At 42.6% G+C, this 22,445-nt stretch overlaps 1 protein-coding gene across 1 annotated transcript in view; it reads left to right on the top strand.

The window, feature by feature from the left end:
* The first annotated feature begins 14,381 nt into the window (after positions 1-14,381).
* MAPK6 (mitogen-activated protein kinase 6) overlaps positions 14,382-22,445 on the top strand; it is a 47,405-nt gene continuing 39,341 nt past the window's right edge. The window contains exon 1 of the mRNA XM_070422731.1: positions 14,382-14,482. The gene's annotated coding sequence lies outside the window, so the exon portion shown is untranslated. The remainder of the gene's footprint in view (positions 14,483-22,445) is intronic.

Raw genomic sequence — 22,445 nt, 5'->3', positions numbered from 1 at the left:
CACAGAAGGGGAGGGCTGGCTGCTGTGGGTATGGGTGTGAGTAGAGCAAGCCGAAGAAGTAAAGTGATATGCAGCCAGGAGACCAAAGAAATTGAAAATGAGAAGTATGAGGAAGGAGAAAAAAGAAGGGAAAATCGACGAAAAAGACAAAGGGAAAGGAGGAACCATCCACGAGAAAAGAGGATGGCAAAAACTTTTTTAAAGAACATAATAAATTCGTACAAAGACTATTGAAATAAAAAATGGGGGGAAAAAACCACACTCTTAACAGGATAACCAAAGAGACAGAAAAAAAATTAAATGTTATAGACTCTCCTGCCAGCCAATATCCTAACAAATCAAAAGGAACCACTAAAACAGATTCGGCTCAAACAGAAAAGACAAAATCGAAAATTTCAAGCTGTCAGAAGGGAGGGGATTGTGGGTCTGGGTGAAAAAGGTGAAGGGATTAAGCAAACAAAACAAAACTCATAGACACAGACAACCGTATGGTGATTACCAGAGGGAAAGAGGGATGGGGGAGGTAGAAGAGGGTACAGAGGGGGTGGTGAGCACACAATATACAGAAGATTTATTACAGAATTGTTCACCTGTAACCTGTCACCCCAATAAATTCAATTTAAAAGAAAAAGCCCTGAAAGTTTCACTACAACAAAACCCTCTAAATCTCTTCACTAGATACCTTTATTCAACTGGTTATTTTATTTTTGATGAAAATTTTCAGTATTTCATTTTTTCAAATGTTTTATTTTCCAATGACAGTTAATATACAATATTATATTAGTTTCAGGTGTATAACATAGTAATAAGACATTATATAACTTACTAAGTGATCACCCCAATAAATCTGATTCCCATCTGACACTCATTCAATGGGTTATTTTAGAATCTGTGAGAATACAGCAGAAATATCATCTCATTGTAAGGGGGAACCGCTGGCATGTAGGCTGTATCTGACCCTCACCATATTTCATCTAATCCATAGAGGGATTTCTAAAAGGAGATACACCATACTTCATGCTTGCAATTGCCAAAAGGCATTATGGTATTAAAACCATTAATGGTAATATGGCAAAAGACCACAAGATGGTGATAGCATACCCCAAATTCTCTCCTTCCCCTCTCTCTCTCTCTCTCTCTCTCTCACGCTTACCAATTTTCCTTAACACAAAAATTGCCTCAGGGGAGTGTTTGTGGCAGTGGTGTGAATGAGAGAAGAGATTTGAAAATCTAACTTTAGACAATAATCAAAACACAACAAAATTTAGAAGTATTTTTCTTTTTTAAAAATATTTTTTTAGAAGTATTTTTTTGGTTTCTCTTTTTTTCCCAATTAAAAAAAAAAAACACTAAGGAAACATTTTTCAGCTGTAGGCACTCTGATTTTTTTAAAATATATTTTTTATTGATTTTTTACAGAGAGGAAGGGAGAGGGATAGAAAGTTAGAAACAGATGAGAGAGACATCGATCAGCTGCCTCCTGCACACCCCCTACTGGGGATGTGCCCGAATCGAACCTGGGACCTTTCAGTCCGAAGGCCGATGCTCTATCCACTGAGCCAAACCAGTTAGAGCCAGACACTTTGATTTTTATGTATCTACCGATAAAGCAACACACTTAAAGTAACTGTTACCTTTTGGGGAAATGTTAAATTTTTTTCTTCAGCTTCATAAAATGAACTTTCCCTAAAGAGTCCAGTGAAGATTTTATTTCCTTGACTGCAATTTATTTCCTTATTTATTAAGGGCTAATCCCTTACCTTAAATTGGTGTGACATTTTAGGTTAATAATGGTTCATATTGTCATATGGATACATTTAACTTTCCAACGTGCAAACACACATGCATATACTTTTTTTTATCTGCTACTTAACACAGAAACAAAATTTGGATGGAGGAATAGGCTAGAATCCTCAGCTTAAAATGCCAAAAAAGTAACTAAAGGGAAAACAGCCTGAAGTTTATTTGAAAGTCATTAAGACTTTATTTCCAAAAACAATATAAACAATTAGAAATATTTTTCTATTCAGCATCAAGTAAATTCTTAAAACAACATTAAGTTCTAATATTGACCTGAAGCTGATAATATGTATCAATAGGTCATCAAAACATTCTTATCTTTGACTGTTAATTCAACATCCAGGAATTTATCTTAGGAAAATAAGAGATTCACATGAAGATGTACACAGGTGTTTATTATAGCATTACTTCTGGAAATGAAAAATATTGGCAACACCATAATAGGGAATTGAGCAAATAAACATCCATAAACTGAAATACTATGTAATCATTTAAATTATGTTTTTCAAGGCATTGTCATATACTGGTGAGGGAGTATAAAAATGAGACAACCTTTTGAAAGGGCAATTTGGTATTATTTATCTAAATTGTAAATGGGTATACTCTTTGATTCAACATTTCCATGTCTAGAAATTTATCCTGAGAAAATAATTTGACAGATATGCAAATATACATGGGCAAAATGTTCATTGATTCAGCCTACCCCAGATACCTGTCAGAAAGAGTTTTAATAGTATACAGGAAAAGCTCTCCATTGTCCCCAATCCTTCTTTCTCCACTCCTTCCAATTTCAAGGCATGATTCAGAAAGAGAAGGTTAAGCCCTGGCCAGTATGGCTCAGTTGTTTGGGCGTGGTTCCCTGCATTGAAAGGTGGTTGGTTCCATTCCAGGTTGGGACACATGCCCAGGGTTGTGGGCTCGCCCCAGTAGGAGGTCTGCAAGAGGCAGCTGATTGGGTGAGGATTTTTTTTTTTAAAAGAAGGCTACAAAAGAGTTAGAAGACACCTCTCTGAGTCAAAGAATTTGCAATCTAATGATCGCCCTTGCAACAAATAGTTAAAATAGAGAAAAAATATGACAAAACAGCCTAGATTTTTGTACAATGCCCTACTTTGGAACAGATTATGAGAATCCAGGCTAAGACCAACACAAAAGAAGCAGATTGGTCTCCTGCTGCAGTTACATAATTCCTACGGGGAGTGAGGAATTGGGGCCATCTCTCTGCAGGTGAAAATATGATTTTATTCACTGCGTAAAGTAATGCATATGTTCTAGAGGCAATGTCAATATTTAATAACTTTCAAATGGTACACCATTTGGGCAGGATAAAAATATAAATTTCCATAGGCAAATATGAATTTGCTTTGGGAATAGATTTTTTTTCTCTTGGCATACTAACACAACCTATTGCATCATGTTGGAAAAAGATAAACACCTTCATTTCCTTGCCCTTTAGATGATAAAAGTAAACATCTTTCTCTCCTATGAGGTAGAAAATGTAGGTCTCAGGCCAGAAAGGACTACTAGGAAATTGGGTTTTGAAGAGTGTACTATGTAAGGAAAAAGTAATATAAAATATATAAACCTTTATTATGTTTCAATTCAACAAATATGTGTAGAGCCTCCACCATGTGCAAGGCTTCCAGGGAGTAAACAAATGAAAAAGAAATGCTGCCAATACCCAAGGAACTAGTATCCATTTCCTAGAAATGTTAATGAGAATGTCAGGAATGGCTGTATGTTATAGATGCACACAAAAGTCTATGGGGGTCCAGGGATGGGAATACTGGCAAAGGCTTTGGTGGGAAGTGAAGTATACCTTGCATCATGCAGGGCTTTGACCTTAGAGAAGCGATGAGAGGATAGATCTGGCAGAACACCAGGATGAATAAAGGCACACAGGTAGAACAGCTTGGACACATTTTAAGAGAAGTGAATAGTTCATTCTTAGTGGGATCTGGGGTTGTTGATACAGCTTTAGGACATATGAAATATCTCCCTATGGGAAAAAAAATCTAACAAAATTAGTCAACTGAGATTCCATTTAAACTAACCTAGCAATATTAACAGAGTTCTGATAGAAAAAGGAATAGAGGAAATGGAAAAGAAGTGGAAAGTACTAAAGCAAGATACCCCTTTCCTAAATATGCATGTTCATATCTACTAGTATATATTATCCTGAAAACCCAACTGAAAAGAATGGTGAGAGCCCTAGCCAAGTAGTTCAGTTGGTTAGAGCATCGTCCCAATATGCCAAGGTTGCAGGGTCCATCCCCAGTCAGGGCACATACAAGAAGTAACCATTGAATGCATAGATATGTGAAACAACAAATCGCTCTCTCAAGTCAGTAAGTAAAGCTTTTTAAGAAATGGTGAGAGAAGGGAATTTTCAGTTGAGCAGCCCGTTATGTACTGACCTGTGTGAGCCATATGGTTCTGGTAAATGAGATGGTCACCATCATAGATAAAAAATGGGCTAAGCAGGCAGCTTTGGCTCTCCCAACAAATATGAATTTAACAGACATGATGACAGAAATAGATCTAGCCAACAATAAAAATGGAAGTGAATCTCAGAAAAATGGTTCTATTTAAAACGAACTAAAAAATGAATTAATGGTCTGCCACTTCTTCCTCCACCTTCCCACTCTCTGCCCTCCCCTTCCTGCAAAAATCAATCCAAAAGCCATTACATGGGGCCATGCAAGGTGGGTGTCTATGGGAGGGATGTGAAGCCATGATGGTCGAGAGGTGTAAGGAGGGCATCTGAGTAAGAGATTAGCCTGGTGCAGGTGTCAGAGCCCGAGAAGGGCATCTGTATAGCATGAGGCCTGACTGGGATGAAGAGAGTGTCTCTACGGGGAGGGGATACCAACATGGTATCCTGAGCAGAGTGAGAATGGTATCTCTACAGAGGGGCAGGCTGTGCTAGGTGTTGAGGCCCAGCAGATAGCTATTGTTGGGGTCAGATAGCTATCCACCTGGGGCAGGGGAAGGGGAGAAGAAGAGAGGAGGGCTAGCATGGATGCCGAGATCAAAATGGGTAACAAGGGCATCCATGAAGGAAGGCCATCTGTCACAGGGTGTCAGACCAGGGCAAGACTATGCAGGGGCTGGTCCACCTCAAGGCACTGAATCCCAAACAAGATGCAGAAGCTATCTGGGCAGAGAGGCAGCTCAATGCAGGGTGAGGAGGATGTTCACACTGAGGGGCAGGAGCAATCAAAGGGGCTTCCACTGATCAAACATGGAACAGTTAGACTGTCAAAATAATTACAGTGATGGATTGAATAAAATTAGAATTCCTTACCCAATATTAGTTTATGTACAGAAGATTGTTTATGTACAGAAGGATTGATCATGAGTAAGTATATGATGGGAATCAGGTTTCTCACTGGTAGAAATAGCAGTTATATATATGAAAAGTGAAAAAACAAGAATGAACTAGTTGGTGTTGGATTAGAATTGGAGTAAGCTCATGAGTTTGAAAATATTTAGATATAGAAGTAAATGTGTGTTTGTGTAAACATATAAATACACATATGTGTATATTTGTTACATACTAGTACATATATTTCATACTAGAGGCCCAGTGCATGAAATTCATGCACTTGGGGGGGGGGGGGGTGTCCCTCGGTCCGGATTGTGAGAGGGCACAGGCCAGGTCGAGGGAGCCCACTGCTGCACGATCAGGGCCGGAGAGGGATGCGGAAGGTTGGCCAGCCAGGGAGGGACCACATGAGGGCTCCAGGGTGTGTCTGGCTCGTCTCGCTCAGTCCTGATCATCCGGACCCCAGCAGCAAGCTAACCTACAGGTCAGAGTGTCTACACCCTGGTGGTCAGTGCACGTCATAGTGAGCAGTTGAGCAGCCTTAGCATATCATTAGCATATTACACTTTGATTGGTTGAATGGCCAAATGGATGACCGGACACTTAGCATATTAGGCTTTTATTATATAGGATCATCCCTAGCTCTGTTCACTGTGAAAGCCTGAGAACAGTGACACCTCAGTAGCAATGAGAACACCTAAGACCGAGATCTTAGTTTCTAAATGCCATTCTCCACCAAAAGGAACAAGAGCTCCTTGGAGAAATGGCTGATTCCAGGGGTGGGGCAGGGAAAGTACAAAATAACCTTGGACTACCTTGGAACAAGCCAGAAAATACAAAAAGAATGATGGAGACATGGCAAGAGGATAAAGAAGCCAATTTGGCCTGGTTGGCCTGGCTCGGTTATTGAGCATCAACCTATGAACCAGGAGGTCATGGTTCGATTCCTGGTCAGGGCACATGCCCGGATTTCAGGCTTGATCCCCAGTGAGGGATGTGCAGAAGGCAGCCTATCAATGATTCTCTGTCATCATTGATGTTTCTATCTCTCTCTCCCTCTCCCTTCCTCTCTGAAATAAATAAAAATATATTTTTTATAAAATAAGCCAATTTAAAGGGGCTTCCACTGATCAAACATGGAACAGTTAGACTGTCAAAATAATCACAGTAATGGATTGAATAAAATTAGAATTCCTTACCCAATATGGATATAAATAAATGAAATAGGAAGTTTGGTGAAGAATTGATAGCCTCCAAGTATTTCCTCAACAAAAATAATTACAATGGGGAAAAAGAGGAACTTTAGAGTGGCAAAGCCTGGCAGACACCACCTTAATCAAGTTAACAGCACCAGTCATTTGCCACCTGATGGGATGCAATGAGCACACTGCGTCACTCCTCTGATAGTTCTGCCAAAGATGCATAACCTGAACCTGATCATGAAAAAGCCTTAGACAAACCCAAATTGAGGGACATTCTACAAAAATAAGTGGCCTGTCATCTGAAAGAGTGTCCAGATCATAAAAGTAAAGATTAGGGAACTGTTCAAGACTGAAGAAGATACAACCAAAAGCAATGCATAATTTCTGGTCAGGATCCTTTTACTATAAGAAGAATATAATAGGCAAAATTTGAATGGGATCTGAGGATTAGACATTAACATATCAATGTTAAATTCCTGATTTTGATAGTTGTCCCGGGGTTATGTAGATGAATGCTCTCATGAGTAAGAAACACACACTACAAGTATTTGGGATGACGGGGCATGTTCACAGTTTAGGCTCTGCAGGAAGAAGCCTCTGAGTCAGAATTTGGTGTCCGGGATGTTTATTAGGGAGTGCCTTTGAGATCAACACCTGCGGTAGGGAAGAGAAGGAAGCAGGCTTAAACAGACAGAAAAGCAAGCTGTGAGGAAGGCCCAGCAACCTCAACGGACCCCAAGGGGAGCTCTGGAGCTGAAATGGCCCTTCAGCACTGTCCCAAACCAGGTTGAAATGTCTGGGCTTTAAAACCAGGCCTTGATTAGTCACTGGATGAGGGCTGTGCCCTAAAAGGTGTGAGCTTTGAGGAGGCAGCTCTCTGCAGCTGTAGGAGCTGATAACTGAAGGCTGTCTGCCAGACATTATTTCAAGTAGCTGGGACAAGAAGTCCTTTTGCAAAGGGAGATTTCAGTGACTCATCTCCATGTTCATGTCCTGTGCTGCTCTCAGATCCACTTCTTCATATACGTTGAGGAATAGCTTCTCCATGTTTCCGATGAGACTCTTCTGGGGAAACTTAGAAGACCTGCCTGGCCAGTGTTGCTCAGTGGTTGGGCGTAGACCTATGAACCAGGAGGTCATGGATCAATACCTCGGTCGGGGCACATGCCTGGGTTGTGGGAAGCATGCAGGATGCAGCCAATAGATGATTCTCTCTCATCTTTGATGTTCCTATCTCTTTCTCCCCCTCTCCTTTCCTCTTTGAATTTAATTAAGATATTTAAAAAAATAGAAGAGAAGCCTTCATTGCTGCAGCTGGTCTTAGAGCTGCAGTTAAAACTTACAGCCTCCCTCCTCAACCATCCTTTCTAAATTTCTCTCCTTCTCAGCCACACTTCTCTTGGTGACTTACCTGGGTGCATAATGTAGATTCCCATCCCAAAGAGGTGTGCGTTCCTAGTTGCCATGTCCTTGCTCCATTACTCATTTACCATTGCAACAGGGCAAGGGAATAATAAGAAGTATCCAAGTAGATTGGGTGCTAAAACATTCTTAGTGTATAACAGCAGACCTAACTCCCTGCGATTAGGCTTAATCTCCCACCAAGTCTGTTCCTCTACTTTTGGCCCACTTATCCCTGGATATTAGGAGTTTAAAATACCCAGGCAGTAGTTTTAACTAGTAACTCAAAGGGACTTTTGCTGTATCCTCTGGTGGAAATATTCCCTTTTTAGAAACCAGGTCCTCTAACCCTGCAGAGTCCTGAATAGCAGGAACAGGAAGCACACATTCCCTAAGGGGTCATTGGGAGTGATGATAAGCAGGACCACTCCTACTTCCATATTTTGCTTCTCAGACCTATGTACAGGGATGGGCAAAAGTAGGCTTACTCAGTTGTGAGTATGCGAAACAGAGTTTATTCTTGTTTTATTATTTATTAATTATTGTATTATTTCCCATACAAATAATTGTATACCTACTTTTGCCCACCCCTGCATTCTTCCTGTTGGGGACACTGAACCACATAAAGATCTGTGATTCGACGTGTTTAATGTAACCTGGAAGATGGTGTTCACAGAGCACTGCATCTGAGCTACATTGCAGCTGCGCCTTCAGCAAGACGTTCCAATGCTCTGTTGGATCAGGGCACATGCCAGGGTTGCAGTAGATGATACTCCCAGTAGACACCACGGTCATGGGTCCACTTTCACACCGTCTTTGCTGTAAACTGGGTCCCCTAGTCTGATGCATTGTTATATGAAGTCCCTTGCTGGTGGATCAAACATTGTATAAGCCTAGGGAGAGGCCTGAAGGTAATACCCATATCCCGAATATGTCTCCATTCTTGTCAGAAGAATCACAGGCTCTTTCAGGGTAGAAGGGTCCCAAAGTAGTCAACTTGTCACCAAATGGTTGGTTGATTTTCTTGAGGAATGGTGTCACATCAGGAGCTCAGCATTGGTCTCTTCTGCTGTCAAGGTGGACATTAGCCAGTGGCAAAAACTAAATCAGCCCTGATCAGTGGGAACACATGTTGCTGGGCCCAGAAAGCCTCAATCGTTTCTACTATGGTCACTCATTCACTTATCAATTGTGCCAGCAATGGTGTGATCAATGACAGAGGCAAGTCAACTGGCTGAGTCAATTTATGTATGAGGGATTTACCTCTGCCATTTTGCTTTCTTTTCTATATGCCACACTTTTTTGTTCCTAGTATTCCTATATTATTGCCTTCTTTTGTGTTAAAAAGATAATTTCCACCCAGCTGGTATGGCTAAATGGTTGAGCACCAACCCATGAACCAGAAGGTCATGGTTCGATTACCTGTCAGGGCACATGCCAGGGTTGCAGTCTCAATCCCCAGGGCAGGGTGTGCAGGAGGCAGCCAATGGATGATTTTCTCTCATCATTGATATTTCTATTTCTCTCTCCCTTTCCCTTCCTCTCTGAAATCAATTTAAAAAAACATATTAAAAAAAGATATTTTCCAAAGTACCATTTTAATTTCCTTGTAATTTATATATACATATATACTAGGGGCCCCGTGCACGAATTTGTGCACCTTGAAAGGAACTGTGGGCTATGAGGCTGCGGTGGGCATAGGGGTGGGTCTCGGCCCATCCTCCGAGCCCCTGCCTGGCCCCTCCCACCTTGGCCCTGGTCTCCTGTCTGCTGGCAGCCCCGCTCCCACTGCTGCTGCTTCCACATGCTGATGGTGCTGGGCCCTGCTCTCACTCGCTGATGGCACGGAGTGATTGGGGCCAGCGCCAGCAGTGGGTGTGAGCGGGGTCAGTGCCGGCAGTGGGTGCAAGAGGTGGCTGTTGGCCCCAATCGCTCCTCAGGAGCAGGGGGAGGTAGAGAAGCCCTGGGGGGTGATCAGGGCTGGCAGCCGCCACTCGCACCCACTGATGGCACCGAGTGATTGGGGCTGGCGCTGGGCGCTGTCAGAGGGTGCAAGCAGCGGCTCCAGCACTGGCAGCAGGTGCAAGTGGGGCCAGCGCCGGCAGCAGGTGTGAGCGCCCGGTGGGACTGCGGCATGCGGGAGCAAAGAATTTTCAGTAACCACCAGAGGCTTGTCTCGATGACAGCGAACGGCACCCCGCCTTGGTCTGGTGCCCCGCTCACCTGCTCCACCATCCCATCGCGACTGATGCCCGCCATGTTCCGCGCTCTGCTGCCTGCTGCCAACGCCCGCCATGTTCTGTGCGCGCCCCCTGGTGGTCAGTGCATGTCATAGCAACTGGTTGTTTGGTTGTTCCACTGTTCAGTCTATTTGCATATTAGGGCTTTATATATATAAAGATACTAGAGACCTGGTGCATGAAATTCGTGCATGGGTGGGGTCCTTCCACCTGGCTGGAGATCAGGGCTGATCAGGGCCATCTAGCCCAGTCCTGATTGGAGACGATCAGGGCCAGTGGCTGGGGAGAGACCAAGGGAGGGAACACAGGAGGGCTCCAGGATGTGTCCAGCCCCCTCTCATCCAGTCCCGATCGGCCGGACCCCAGCAGCAAGCTAACCTACTGGTTGGAGCATCTGCCCCCTCGTGGTCAGTGCGTATCATAGAGACTGGTCGGTCCACAGCTCAGTTGGGCACTCAGCATATTAGGCTTTTAGATATATATGAATTAAATCTTAATTCATAACAATCTAGTTCAGATTAACACCAACTTATTTTAAAGATACACAAAAACTTTGCTCCCAAATAGTTCCATTCTCTTCACCTACTTGTTTTCTTTTTCTTGTACACACTGAGCAGTACCTTTATTGGCTGTCCATCTATTTTTCATCATGACACCATGTTTTATTAACCATCTCCATAACTCTCTGCAGGCCAGGTGCCTCTGGTTGTCACTTTGGTCTTGCCGCTCATTATCATAATTATGTCCACATGGTTTCTTACAGGTGTGTGATGCTATGTGACTCAATTATTTTTGAGTTGTATCATTTCCATTGATAATAGGAGCTTAGTTTTATAGCAGCATTTTCTACCACAAGTCCAGCCTGCAAGAGAGCCACCACTGAGCTTCATAGCGATACAGGTGCCCTTTCACCAACACATTCTTTATTGCTCTGGTGGATGGTATGACCTTCAAGTCTTCCTGTGGAATAGTCATCTGATGGTTTTTCTGGCTTTACATAATACACACTAGCATGCCCACTGCTCTGAGTCCTTTTATAAAAATTGAGATAGAGTACACATACATAAAATTCACCACTTTGAAATGTAAAACCCTGTGGTTTTTAGTATGTTCACATTGTTCTGCAACCATCCTCAGAGTCTATTTCAGAATATTGTCATCAACCCAAAATGTAACCCTGTGCCATTTAGCAGTCACTCCTCATACTCCCCTACCAACAGCCCTGGAAACGACTGATTTACTGTATGTCTCCATAGATTTGCCTATGCTGGACATATCATATAAATGGAATCATACATTATGTGGTCTTTTATGACTTCACTAGTGGCCCAGTGCATGAATTCATGCACATTGAAAGGAAATTAATTAGAAGAAATATTTTAATATCGCTATTCGCCTTTTCTCTATAATAGAAGTGTCATCCAAATTCACAATCAACAATGACAGATCAAAACACATGTGTGCAATTGGTGCCAGCGATAGTTTTATATATATAGAATAAACTTAATTAGGCCTGCTTTCTAATTTAGCTAAACTTTTTCCAGCCCAGTGAAGCACCCCAACTTCTCTTTCAGGTAATTGTCAGCAACACAGCAGTAAATATCAACACAAAACAGATTATTATTGTAGATCACACAGGGAGAACAAAGGGTAAAATATTTAACTGCAGCAGTGTTTGACTATATTCTGTGCAGTGAGAAAACCTGAAGTCATTTTCAAGGTCCACCATTTCTTACTTTTTTTCAGTTGGGTCAAATTTCTAAGCTTTCTAAATCTCTGTTTTCTGGCTAAAGAAGAGAAAATAGGATTCCATTGAGTCTCCAACTACCTACTCTAGGACTTCTGTGAGGATCAAATGAGATGAGGCACGGAAAAATGCTTCACAGACATTTGGTTAAAGTGTAAAATGTTTCCACCTGGCTATAAAGCAAGTCATGTTCCTGGGCTGAAGAAACTGCAAGAAGGCTAATCACTAGGGAGAGGAAGTCGGGCGTTGTTACGTGACGTCATTATGCTGCGCCCACAGCCACTGTTTCCAGGCTGGGATGGGCTGTGGATGGCATTTTGCACTATGGGGTCTTGGCAGCATCAGCTGCGATTTGGTGGGGTGTCACTCCAGGGTGGTGGCGGGGCCTGTGTCCCACTTGGGGGAAGCTGAGTGTTGCTTTGTGGGCGCCAGGTCCGCGGTGTGATGCCATTTCTCTGTAAATGGCCAGTGTGCATCATGGCAGCTCCTGAGTTGAGTGTCTGCTCCCTGGTGGTCAGTGCACATCATAGCAATTGGTCAGATGGTTGGACACTTAGCATATTAGCCTTTTATATATATATAGATTCTTTCAATTAGCATCATATTTTCAAGGTTCATCTATGTTGTAGCATGTGTCAATCTCATTCTTTTTTTATACCTGAATAGTATTTCATTGTATGGATTTAGTATATTTCATTTACCAATTATCAGCTGATGGACATTTGGGTTTTTCCACTTTTTGGCTATTATGAATACTGCTGCTATAAATATTTGTGTACAAATTTTTGTGTGGACATGTTTTTATTTCTCTTGGGTAAATAACTTAGGAGTGAAATTGCTGGTCAAAAGTAACTTTATGTTGAACTTTTTCAACAGTTTACACATTAAGTATTTAGTTCCGTTTTCTCTGCCCTCCCACTGCAGGTTATGAAAGCCCTTTACATGCTACCAGAGACCCTCTAGTTTTCACACTTGGTTTTCAGATGCTGCTAGTTATTCTCTCAGCTTTTTGTTTTCTTTTCCTAGAATTTCAAGAGAGCTAAGCAATAATCATCCAATCCCATGGTTGCTATAGTTACTATTTCTCTCATATGTTGTTCCCGTTAATACATTCTTTTATTAGTGAACTATCTCAATTCACCACTGGTGAAAGTTTTCATAACTGACTGCCACCTTGTGAAAGGGGCTACCTGTGCTCCATCTATCACCGGTAAGCGATCCAGCTCAAAAACCCCATCTTATTGACTGCTCCCTCGGACCTCTCCTGGTTCCAATGCAGGCAGTTTGGGTTTCCCAAGAAGCAGACTCCTAAGATAGATTTTGTGTTCAGGAAAATTATTTGGTAGAGCTTTTGGGATCAATATAGGTGGATGGGTGGGGAAAGAAAGAGGATTGGGCAGAAGACGTTGACCTGAGAGACAAGCTGATGGCCTCGGCTAACCACAATGAGAGCTCTTGCGCGAGAATGACTCAGGGAAGTTGTCCTGCACAGGGCTGAAATAGCCAGGCCTTTCTAACCTTGCCTTGATCAGTCATTGGTTTTGGAAAAGGGGCATCTCCTTGGGCAAGGTGGCTCTCTGCAGATGAGGCAAAGAGGGAAACCATGAGGGAAATGACAGCTGACAGCTGTGTGCTGACCGCAATCCCCATAGCAGGACAATAAGTCCTTCTTTAAAGGGCAGCTGGTCAATGCATCTCAATGTCCACCATAGGTATCATGTTATCAACGTGTATTCTAAAATTTTTCAGGTAAAAAAAAAAAAAGTTCACTATGCTATGTGTGCAATTTTTCTGTAAGTTTGAAATACTTTCAAAATAAGTAACTGTTGTTTTAAATGAACATACTTAAATTGTGACTAAGGAAACACCCAAAAGAGTCTTCTGTTGCTGCTATGAAGAAAGGGATATGATGTCGAAAGACAAAAATTCATTTGAATGAGTAAAATATGGATCACCAGGAGAGTTAATAGGAGATAAGACTGGAAAGGCAAGTTGAGGCTTCATCCTTGCTGGTGCAACATGCCTCAGAACAGGACAAGAAAAGAAAACGCCTATTTCATCACAGCTAGACTGCCATTCAAGTTCACCTCACCACCTCTGAGTAGGTAAAGTCTTCCAGATTATCTTAAAATTTTTTTGTTTAAATGTTTTTATTTATTTTTAAGAATATTTTTTAAAAATATATTTTTATTGATTTCAGAGAGAGGAAGAGAGGAATACAAACATCAGTGATGAGAATAATTGATTGGCTGCCTCTTGCACACCCCTACTGGGGATGGAGCCCGCAACCCAGGCATGTGCCTGCCTGGGGATTGAACAGTGACCTCCTGGTTCATAGGTCAGTGCTCAACCCCTGAGCCACACCAGCTGGGCCCAGATTATCTTTAATAGCTATTTCCTACCTCCTCCTGCCTTTTGTTCCCTTCCTTTCCAAGGCCATCATGGAAGTTGCAATGTGGAGATGTCTTTGTTCAGCTTCCCCGTACTGGGATGAAGATTATTTTTAGGTTTAATCTCTGAGTCATAGAAGGAGGAGGGAAAGAACCATTTTAATCTCTTTTCCCTCCTTCATAACCTGCTGTACAGCTGAATCAGTTTTTTAAAATATCTTTCTACTTCTTTCCCAAGAATCGTTTGCCTCTTATTTTTCTTTTGGAACAGTATCTATAAACCTTCATCAGAGGCTTGTATAAATGGAAGCAGTTTTCCTTTGATGAATGGACCACAGGCTAAATGAAAGGAGAATGCCTTAAGCTGCTGTTATGTAAGTAAATCTATTTATTGTAATCCTGATTGCTAGGATCTGAGAGGTTATATCCCGTTACTCCTCATCCCCTTCTCGCTGTCTCCTCAGCTGTGCCTGCCTCTGGCCTCCCCCTTTTGTCTCTCCTTGTCTGAGAGTAGAAGCGACTCCTGTTTTCTTCCTTTTGTGTTGTTGCTAATCCTCACCAGAGGACATTTTTTCCCATTGTTTTTCAGAGAGTGGAAGGGATAGAGAAAGAGAGGGAGGGAGGGAGGGAAAGAGAGAGAGAAGCATCAATGTGAGAGACATCAACTGGTTGCCTCCTGCAGGCACACACTCAGACTAGGGGTGGGGAATGAATCCGAACCCCAGGTACATGCTCCTGACTGGGAATCCAACCCTTCACCCTTCACGTGTGGCCGACACTGTAACCACTGAGCCCCCGGCCAGGGTGTCACTCCTGCTTTCTGGGGGAGATGCAGGCCTTCTACCTTTGCAGTAACATGTTTGAACATGTCTGCTGCTTCAGTATTTGACCACATGTCTTTGATAAATAAGCATGGAATCAGGGAATACTACACTTTTTAACGTTTCTACCAATTTATATCCTTAAACATTGAAAAAAAAGCTCTACCCAACTAAGTTACCAAGAAAGTGGGACGAGCCCAGCTGGCGTGACTCAGTGGTTGAGTCTCGACCTGTGAACCAGGAGGTTGAGATTCCATCAGGACACATGGCTGGGTTGCAGGCTTGATCCCCAGCAGGGGGCATGCAGGAGGCAGAGGATCAATGATTCTCATCATTGATGTGTTTATCTCTCTCCCTCTTCCTTCCTCTCTGAAATCAATTAAAAATATATATGTATATATTTTTAAAAGTAGAGAGAAAATTCTGGATGAATTGAATGAAAGAAGAGAGAGCTGGCTTAACTTCAGGAAACCATGGTTTAAACAGGCAAGCTTCTGTATGCAGATATTAATAACACCCCTTATTTATACAGTGCGGTGTTAGCATTTTCAGAGTGCTTTCACACACATTATCTCATGTAATCCTTGGAATAATCCTTCAAGGGAGGTGAGGCAGGTGTTATTTATACCATTTAAAGATAAGATTAAATGACTTGCCTAGAGTCTAACAACTAAGTGGCAGAATTGGGGCAGTCCCCAAATCAGCTGACTACTGTTGGTGCCAGAATACCACATGGATTCTTTCCATTTCAGAGTGGAGCCCTCAAGGGTTACTGCTGGGGGACTTGTCTCATTTAAAACTTCCATGGACTGTCTGAAAGTGGGCTCATAGAAGAAAAGTCACTGGGCTGAGATGTCCTTAAGCTCTCCAGAGTAGTAAACACAAAGCAGATGGATCTAAATTGAAGAAAAGAGAATTGCACAAAGTTATGGACAAAGTGTGGCAAATGAGTTTCATTCTGCACTGATTTTGGATAATGCATTTAGGAGTGTTAGTCTGAAGTACACTTAAAGGAAGATGAGCTTGGAGCTATGTTTTATTCCAAGAAAGAGAACTAGGAATTATTTTTGTTTCCTAAAGGCATCCTATATAATAAAAGGGTAATATGCAAATTGACTGAATGGCAGAACGACTGGTCGCTATGACACACACTGACCACCAGGGGGCAGATGCTCAATGCAGAAGTTGCCCCCTGATGGTCAGTGTGCTCCCATGGGGGAGCGCTGCTCAGCCAGAAGCCTGTCACACGGCTGGTGAGCACAGCGGCGGTGGCAAGAGCCTCTCCCGCCTCCACTGCAGGCAGGTGGTAAGGAGCTAGAGGTCCCGGATTGCGAGAGCCCTGGACTGCAAGAGGGATGTCTGACTGCCAGCTTAGGCCCAATTCTAAGCCAGCAGGCGGACATCCCTCAAGGGCTACTGAACTGCGAGAGGGCACAGGCTGGGCTGAGGGACCCACTGGAGTGCACAAATTTCATGCACCGGGCCTCTAGTCCTATATAATAAAGCGGTAATATGCAAATTGACTGTCACACCCTCGCACAAGATGGCTGCCCTCATGTGGTCACAAGATGGCCACCACAAGATGGCCAACAGGGGAGGGCAGTTGGGGGTGGCTGGGCTGGCAGGGGAGGGCAGTTGGTGGGGACCAGGCTGGCAGGGGAGGGCAGTTGGGGGGGACCGGTCTGGCAGGGGAGCAGTTAGGCATCGATTGGGCTGGCAGGGGAGTGGGTAGGGGATGATCAGGCAGGCAGGCAGAAGCGGTTAGGGGCAATCAGGCAGGCAGGCAGGCGAGTGGTTGGGAGCCAGCAGTCCCGGATTGTGAGAGGGATGCCTGACCCCTGTGGGATCGGGCCTAAACTGGCAGTCGGACATCCCCCAAGGGCTCCCAGATTGGAGAAGATGCAGGCTGGGCTGAGGGACACCCCACCCCACTGCACGAATTTCGTGCACCGGGACTCTAATATAACAATAAAATGCTAGGCCTCATTGCCAAGAAAATGGAAAACAAAACTGAAAGCTTTTTGCCCTACCGGGTTTGGCCCAGTGGATAGAGCATCAGCCTGTGGACTGAAGGGTCCCAGGTTCGGTTGCAGTCAAGGGCACATGCCCCAGTTGCAGGCTTGACCCCCAGTGTAGAGCATGCAGGAGGCAGCCAAACAATGATTCTTTCTCACCATCGATGTTCCTGTCTCTCTCTCCCTCTCCCTTCCTCTCTCAATTCAATAAAAATATATTTAAAAAAAAAACCACAAAAAACAAAAAAAAACTGAATGCTTTTGACAAAATTATTTTGTCCTATATTCAACAAACCAGTAATGAAGTTGTACCTGGAATCCATATAATAAAAGGCTAATATGCAAATTGACTGAATGGCGGAAAGACCAGTCACTATGATGCGCACTGACCACGAGGGGGCAGACACTCAATGTAGTAGCTGCCCTCTGGTGGTCAGTGTGCTCCCACAGGGGGAGTGCCACTCAGCCAGAAGCCCTGAGCCAGGCTCACTGCTGTCAAGCACAGCACTCTGCGGCAGTTGGACATCCCCCGCAGGCTCCTGAACTGCGAGAGGGCGCAGGCCGGGCTGAGAGACTCCCCCCACAGTGCAAGAATTTCGTGCACTGGGCCTCTAGTCATTCATATAATTATGCAGCAACCCCCTAAAAAAAATCTAGTAGATACTCTAGGTCATAGAAAAGGGCAACGACAATAACCTCAGGAGAACGTTGCTTTAAAAATATATTATACATTTCAGAAAGGTAAACATTTGGAGAAAATCCTTACCTTTCTGAAGTTTATGTCATAGAGGGCAATTGCAATTGCAAAACACTTCATTTTTTTAAAAATCAATGTAAACTTTATTATTGTTCCCTCAGAGAAAAACACTTCATTTTCAACAAACATTTATTGAATGAACATTATATTCAGGCACTGTGCTCAACACTAGAGCTTACAATGAGTAAAACATTATGTTCACAATCATTGTCAGAGAATACCAGACTGGATAAATCTTTAGCCCAATTCAGCACAGCTTTTCTTGTGTTCTTAATGGCTTAGCATCTGGCTTACAGTGCAGTTTCTGGGGTTTGGTTGGTGGGTGTTGGCTGCCAGAGACCAATCAACCCTGGTGAACCTGCAATCAAGTTCTTCAAACTGTAAATCTGAAGGACTGGACTCGTCCTACCACTCAAAGGATAAAGTGAAGTTATAACTTTAAAAAAAATTAATGACCCAGTATTTTTAAAAATATATTTTTATTGATTTCTGAGAGGAAGGGAGAGGGATAGAGATAGAAACATCAATGCTGAGAGAATCATTGATCGGCTGCCTCCCGAATCTGCCCTCTACTGGGAATCGAGCTGCAACTCCGGCAGGTGCCCTGACTGGAAATAGAACTGTGACTTCCTGGTTCATAGGTCGATGCTCAACCACTGAGCCACAGCGGCTGGGCAAGTTATAACTTTTAATAACTCCTCAATTACATTCAGTTGTTTACCTGGGTCTTACAGATACCATTCTTCTCTATGGTCTCAGCAATTTGAGCTACGAAGGTATAGAGTCCCTGTATGACTAAGTTATGTTCTCAAAAGTTGATTTTTAGCTTGGTTGTCTGAAACTGAAAATACATTTTCCCCAGAGAAATAATGTGACAAATGCTAGTTAGGTTTCAGGCCAACTGTGAGAAGCCCATTTAGCCCACATGCAGATTGACCCGAGAGGATTAGAGCTGTGACCCACAACATTGTTTCTATGGGAAAATGTGCAGAACAAGGTCTTCCTTCCTCCCCCACTTCCTACCTCCTGTGTATTTACTATAGGAAATGCAGCTCCTGAGTGTGGGTAGCTGGGAGCTGTGGCCTTGGATGCCTTATTCACAGGGCAGAGATATATTCATTCTCTAACTTCTCCTACCCTAACCCTGTCAGTGAGGGCGACTGAAGGTAGGTGGGAAGTCTTCCCTGACTCCACCTTCTTCAGAGTAGGGCTGTTGGGACTCTTTTGGAGGCGGAAGTGTGTGTATGTGTGTGTGTGGGGGCGGGGGGGGGGGGGGGTGGTATTTCAGAGCCAGCTAAATTACTTCTGGGGCCCCTTGTTCAAAAAGTAGGAAATGATGCAGCTAAATAATTAAAATATAAACTTTCCCCCCCCTTCTTCTGGTTTCTCTCTCTTGATGTGTCATGGTATTATACATTTAGATGGATAGTTAACTATTACAACTATTAAATATTCTAAGTAAGGAAAAATTAAATATTTAAATTAGCATGAATTTTTGAATTACATTTTATATTGTACAATACCTGCGTGAAATACAAATATAATAGCATTTAACTCCCATGTGAAATCACCCAAAAGACCAATTCCAATTTTGTAGCTCATAAAGTAGTCCCCTCTTACCCACAGGGGATACGGTCCAAGACCCGCCCCCCCCCCCCCCCAAACCATATATATACTGTTTTTCTGATACATACATACTATGATAGTTTAATTTATAAATCAGGTACAGTAAGAGATTAATAGTAATAAAAAATAGAACAATCCTAATACACTGCAATAAAAGTTATGTAAATGGCTTTTGGGCCACTTTTATGTAAAATAAGCACTGTGAGCCCTAGCTAGTTTGGCTCAGTGGATAAAACTTTGGCCTGTATACTGAAGGGTCCCAGGTTCGATTCCAGTCAAGGGCACATGCCTGGTTTTTGGGCTCAATCCCCAGTAGCGGGTATGCAGGAGGCAGCTGATCAATAATTACCTCTTATCATTGATGTTTTTCTCTCTTTTCCCCACTCCCTACCTCTCTGAAATCAACAAAAATATATTTTAAAAAGTAAAATAAAATAAACACTGTGATACCTAAATAGTCCATTTCATAACCTAGATGGTTACTAAGAGACTAAAGCGTGGGTAGCTGGTAGCATATACAGCACTGATATGCTGGACAAAGTGATGATTCACATCACAGGCAGGATGGAGCCGGACGGCTAGAGATTTCACTATGCTACTCAGAACAATGCACAGTTTAAAACTTATGAATGCTTATTTCTGGAATTTTCCATTTAATATTTTCGGACCGTGATTGACCACAGGTAACTGAAACCATGGAAAGTGAAACCGTGGATAAGGAGGGACTACTGTAAACAGGAAAGGGTGGTTCCTTAGAGGACATCAAAGTATTGTTACCAGAGTAAAGGAGACTGGATGCAGGGTAGAAAAAATAATGAATTCTTACTCTCTCCCTGTCCCCAATCTCTTGCTCAACTAGTCTATCCTTCCCATTCATGCTAGAATTATTATTGTTCTAAAAAACTAGTGCATCATCTAAATTCCTCTCCTACTACCTATAGCATAAATCCAAAGTTCTGGCATCCAATCAAGGCCTTCTCAATATGATGCTAACTTGTCTTCATTTTCCCAGGCCTGTCAGACTTGTCCCATTTTCCATAGTGTGCCCTGTACATTCATGTTTTTGTACATTCTGCCCTCTCATTCAGCAATGTCTTTTTCCTGATGGACTCAAGCCCAGCTCAAATATTCTCTCTTCCAAACTAACCTTTCCTGAAGTCTCCCATTGTCATCAATTGTTCCTTCCAACAAGACAAGTAATTTGCATCTCTGCTCAGGAAGCACTCGTCTCAAGCTGCCTTATGGTGTACTTACCTGTTTCTCTCCTGCATTCTTCCACTAAAACAGGGCTTTCAAACACTTTGAACAATAGCATAGTTCACAGCAATAATCAGCAATAAAAAGAAATACATTTTATGTTGTGATCCAATTGGCACACTTATATATCCCTTATACTTCATTAATTTTAAGAAATACTTTCTCAATTTTAATAAATCTGAAATTAGAATGTAGCAATAGGCTATCATATTTTGGTAGAATTTTCGCTTTCTGAATAGTACATAAAATAATGGCATATCACAATTAATGACATTGATATTTAACAAATATGGTACATGATTGAAACAAAAGTTCTGCAAAACAGTATATACCCTTTGTTATGGGTGATGCGATGTGCTCTAGTTTTTTGCTCTATCTCACTAAGAAGAAAAGGCAGGTTATAATCCACCAAAATGAATTCATTATTCACCAATGAAGTTGTGGGAAATTACCAAGAACTGAAACTATCTACAGCCACACAATAGGATTAAAAACTAATACTTTACAACGCAACCATCTGCATAAACATGACTTTAATTTCAAGAAAGTCTTGCTCAAGAAGGAGTTGCAAATAACTTAATTGCAGTTTCAGGAACTTCCTCAAAGTCCATTTTTCTGAGCAACAGGCTACTGACAGATCTCGCCTACATCAGGGTAAATAGTCCCCTCCTCAAGATGACGCTATTGGGTTTATCAGACAACTGTTTACTCTTCTAGGCTTGCTTCAAGACTCTCCCCTCCCTGTGTACAGTCATCCTGAACAAATTTAGCCGTGCTCTTTCACGGAACGACCTATCTTAAACCAGGTCCACCAAATCTTCAAACTTCCCTACTCTTGACCTTCCTCTTTGAGACACTACTAAGACTGTCAACGTAGTGGTCTCTCTTACTGCTGTAAGCAATAAACTTGGCTTTGCTTCATCCACAGGTTATTTTGGGGGTCTCTATTGGAAGTCAGGAGCTGACCCTGCATCTTAAGCTCCCTGAGGAAAGGCACAGTGCTTGTTACTTACTCTCCGCCCCCCCCCCCACCCCCCCACCTCCTGGTAATCCAACGCTGATTGAGTGAGGGAGGAAAGGTGTTTTAGGAATCTGTGGGGAGCAGGGGTAGTAAGGGATGCAGGTGGGGAGCTCTTGTGGCAGAGAGAGAGGCTGCATCTACAAATACAAAATCCTGCGGTTGGAACAAGCCTCCCCTGCCTCCCGGTTTTACTCACTAACTCCTCTTCACACCTGGTACTCAGATGGTAGTGTTTGAAGTATAAAAAATACAAAACATTTAAACCCCATCCCAACCACTTAACTTCAAGACACTATGGAATCTTTGAAGTGGTCTTTGCCTCACCCTTGAAGCTTGAAGATGGTCATAATAATGGACACGCGCTGCCAAACTTTTGGTTCTCATTCAGGAATGGTGATTAAGTCACTGAAAAAATATGTTGACCTGTGTCCCTACATAAATTTCACATAAACCCTGGCAAGGTTCCTTGGACTCAATAAGCCATGATAATACACGTTTGCATTTCAGCCAAGCGGGCCCATTAGGCACCAGTCCGTATTTCCCATAATCTCCCAGTACTCCTCTCCACTTCAGCTCTTCTGTCATACTGGCCTAGACCAGCGGTTCTCAACCTGTGGGTCGCGACCCCTTTGGGGGTTCGAAGGACCCTTTCACAGGGGTCGCCTAAGACCATCGGAAAACACATATATACTTACATATTGTTTTTGTGATTAATCACTATGCTTTAATTATGTTCAATTTGTAACAATGAAAATACATCCTGCATATCAGATATTTACATTACGATTCATAACAGTAGCAAAATTACAGTTATGAAGTAGCAACGAAAATAATTTTATG

Source organism: Myotis yumanensis, unplaced genomic scaffold, assembly GCF_028538775.1.
Source record: "Myotis yumanensis isolate MYYU_CA2020_CCGP unplaced genomic scaffold, mMyoYum1.0.hap1 SCAF_1, whole genome shotgun sequence".
Lineage (NCBI taxonomy): Eukaryota > Metazoa > Chordata > Mammalia > Chiroptera > Vespertilionidae > Myotis > Myotis yumanensis.
This window is presented reverse-complemented; position numbering and strand designations above follow the sequence as displayed.